Here is a 3,819-nt window from a genome sequence, read left to right as displayed (position 1 = left end):
GACATAAATCCATCGATCGATCCGTTTATAAAAAAACATTCGAGATTTTGAAACCTCAAACACTAGTTCCTCGGAATTTCCTCGGAATATTCCGACGGATTGATATTTCCTCGGAATTCCGTCGGTATATTTTGGGTTTCCTCGGAATTTCCTCAGAATTTCCTCGGGAAATTCCGAGGATTTCATTTTCCGTCGGAATGTCCGTCAGAATACCGCTGTTTTCTTGTAGTGTATAATCGAATCAAGTTCCATAATATCGAGACACTATATATGCATTATGTATTACTATGCTATTATAGATCAGCCGTTTGATGTACAAAAAAAAGTATTACTATGCTATTTAGTTACATTAACTATCTACGATTGTGGTTTGTTACATTATATATTCATTATGTTATTTAGTTTTAGACAAACTATTTGGTCTCAATTTTTCAGGCTATAGACGGATCAAAATTTTAAATCACCTACTTTTGATCGGAACTTAAAAAAAAAACAAGAGACATGAAAAACAATTTATGTATTGCCAACATTATAACTATTGTAGTAGATGTTCTTGGTACAAAAAAAAAAGTAGAAGTTCAAAGAGTAACTGTATGCTACAGTGTATAGGTTCAACATTATAACCGCGCAAACGACATCAAATATATTTGGGGACAGCAAAATTAATGCTTCAACACAACACTACGAGGATAAACCCATTATTTTTCAACTAATGTTCCTAGGTTATATTTAACCATGATTTTTTAAGAGTTTGTTTAAATGTTTTAACATAGGTTATTATTACACAAAACAATAAATGAAAAATGAAAAATGAAAAATGAAAACTAAATCCAAACACTATATATACAAACCATAAATATAAAATTTAAATTCCAAACCCTATATCTAAACTCTAAACCCTACCCAAACCCCAAATCTTAAAACTAAATCCAAACACTATATTTCAAACCCTAAACTCTAAACCTAATCTCTATATTCCAAATCATAAAATTTAAATATCATATATACTCAACTTAAATTCATAAATCTAAACTTCAAATCCAACCCTATTCCCAAACCCCAAATCTTAAAATTCGGGTCAAACTTAATCTAAACCTCAAATACCAAGTATTGCTTCTTCCTTTACATTGTAGATAACATTATATGCTACGATTGATATCTAATATAATATGCTACGATTGGTAGTTTTATCTTTGAATGCTAAACTTTATCAAAATTGCTATTTAATTATTAATAGTATTATTGTAGGAAGCTAAGCACAAAATTCTTAAGTGGCGGGATAATTTCCCGGGTAACTCCCATGGATAGCAACAGATAGATTCGCAACAATCTAAAAATTAGAAAGTGATCACAAATTTTTTTACTTCCCGGGTTGTTTTCCCGGCTAAACCAAATTACAGCCACTTGATTTATTACTTAAAAAAAAGAAGCTAAACCTACTTGTTTCCTCCGCCTAACTATTATTATTACAGATCTACTTCTTATCTTCTCACAGTCGATCTCTTTTCCTTTGACTTTAATCTCCAGTATCCTTTCTCTCTTCCTTACGCTCCTCTGTTTATTAAGGTCAGAGATCTCTTATTTGTTTTCCTTTTAGTTTTGTAAATTGAAATCTGATGGGTCTATTTTCTGGGTTGTTAATTTGCATGTACTGTATCCTTTTAGGGGGTTGGTTTCGATTTTGATTAAAATATGGTTCTAATTTTGATTAAATATGATATGTAGCTTCATTGGGTTGGGTGGATATGGGTTCCAGGGTTTGTCGTGTTTTGTCAAGTGATTTGGTCGAAATGGATAAATTTTCAGAAGTTTGGGTCGATTTTTTCTTAATTGTGACTTTTCAAGCTTATTTGTAATGTTTTGTTTTGTTCTCTGTATATAATTATCTCACATGTTCTTTTGCAGATGAATATCCTACGTGGTTCTTCTTCAGGGACAGTTAGGAGGAGCCGTCAAACTTGTCTTCCTCCTGGAGCGACCAGACCAGCTTTGTCTGCTTCTTGACATCCACTTCCAAGCTTAGCTGCTGTGATGAGTGCACCTGAGAGACGTAACGTGCCTCTTCTCCATCTACAAAGGCCCAATGGAACTTTATGGTGAGTTCAGTGTTTCAGTTATTTGTTTGTTGTTTGAGTGTTTGAGTTATATTTTTAAGTTCTGTCTTTGAGTTATTAGTTCAGACATGAACTAAAGGATAAAGGTGATTTGTTGATTCGATTACGTCTGCTAGAAACAATTGTTTTTTTTTTTTAGGTGTTTTGAGTGTTTGATTTATTTGTTAAGTTTTGTGCTTGAGTTATGAATTTAGACAGTAATCTTGTACTAGGTCTAAGTATAAGGGCTATTGTAATGCTTTGAGTTTACATTGGTCTTTGCCTATCTAACAAAAAAATTTGGTGTTTTTTCATAGGTTTGGGATAGACGACTGCATCCCAAAAGATTTAGTGTCAACATACCAGTCAATTTGCTTTTCTTGTAGGTGGCGACCACTGGCAAAAGGAGAGTTTATGGGCTTGGTTCAATTCAAGATATTGATGATGAACCAAGTGAGACTGCACCAGCTTCTTTATTTACTCATGTGGCAGTTGATGGATGCTTGACCATCGTGGAGGGTGTTGTAACTTGCTTGAAGGATGATGTTTCTGGCTTGAAGGAGGATGTAATTGGTATTAAGCGAGGCATCGAGGTGCTGATGAAGATGAATGGAGTGGATCCTGTTACCTTTGAACCTATTCAGCGTGATAGTGATGCCTCTGTTCCAACTCCCCAATCAAGCCAATAACTTGACCAAAAATCTCGTACACTAACTCTTGCATCTGATCTTGGTGTCTTTTGTGTTTATACTAAGTTACACTAACATCATTAGATGTATTTTGTAAGAACATCAGTAGATGTCTTTTGTAACTATTGAAGAACATCATTAGATGTCTTTTGTAAAAAAACTTATAATTTTAATGGTATTTGAATGTTTAAATTAATTATTATGCTTTTAATGTCATAATTTTGTTTAATAATTTAAATTTGATTTCACATTATTAATAAAATACAGGTTTAAAATAAACTAAAATAAATAATAAAGCCACAGAAAGCACATGTTCCTGTAAATCACACATACAAACAACTGTGGTTATTTGTGTCTAAATTTCCACAAGACGTTTTGTTGATATTTGTAGAAAAGGCCACGATTTTAAAGTGCCACGAGTTGTGGGTAATAAAACCACAAAATTATTGTGGCTATTTGCGTATCATATCCACAATTAGTTTTGTAGTGTTATAAATCTGGATGTCCATAACCGGTCCAATGCTAGAGAGAGAGAGTCGACCGTGAGGAGAGAGAGAGAGAGAATCAGCATCTTGCCTTTTCCTTATTAGATTATGATTTGTACTCTTTCCATATTTGTATTTCCTTTCTTTAGTCTTTCCATTATTCCATGACATTGTTATTCTCTAGTTTCACAACACGTTATCAGCACGATATAATCTAAATCCCTAAGCTAAAACAAACCGTCTAAAACCCTAACCCTAATCGGCGAACATCCTTACCGGCGAACCATCCTAATCCCGATCGCGAAACCTTACATCCCGATCCTTGTTTGCAATCTATTCCCAATCAGCTTCAGCTTAAGACGTTTCTGATCCTAGCTCAGACGATCTCGGCTTGTTCAACCTCAGCTCGCAAACAAGACGATCTCAAACAGCTCGCGACCCGATCAGCACGTTGGACAGCTCGCGTTCCCGATCTCAGCAATCAGACAGCTCGTGACAACATCAGCTCGCGTTCCGATCAGTTCCAGCTCGCGGTTCATCTCTTTGGTGGTC

At 34.7% G+C, this 3,819-nt stretch overlaps 1 long non-coding RNA gene across 1 annotated transcript; it reads left to right on the top strand.

Annotated features, from left to right (window-relative positions):
- Window positions 1–1,426: 1,426 nt before the first annotated feature.
- LOC106298706 lies at window positions 1,427–2,978 on the top strand. The gene is made up of 3 exons (XR_001261533.1): window positions 1,427–1,566; window positions 1,906–2,096; window positions 2,411–2,978. It is a non-coding gene; the product is annotated as an uncharacterized LOC106298706 (long non-coding RNA).
- The last annotated feature ends 841 nt before the right edge of the window (window positions 2,979–3,819 follow it).

This window comes from Brassica oleracea, chromosome C6, assembly GCF_000695525.1.
Source record: "Brassica oleracea var. oleracea cultivar TO1000 chromosome C6, BOL, whole genome shotgun sequence".
Lineage (NCBI taxonomy): Eukaryota > Viridiplantae > Streptophyta > Magnoliopsida > Brassicales > Brassicaceae > Brassica > Brassica oleracea.
This window is presented reverse-complemented; position numbering and strand designations above follow the sequence as displayed.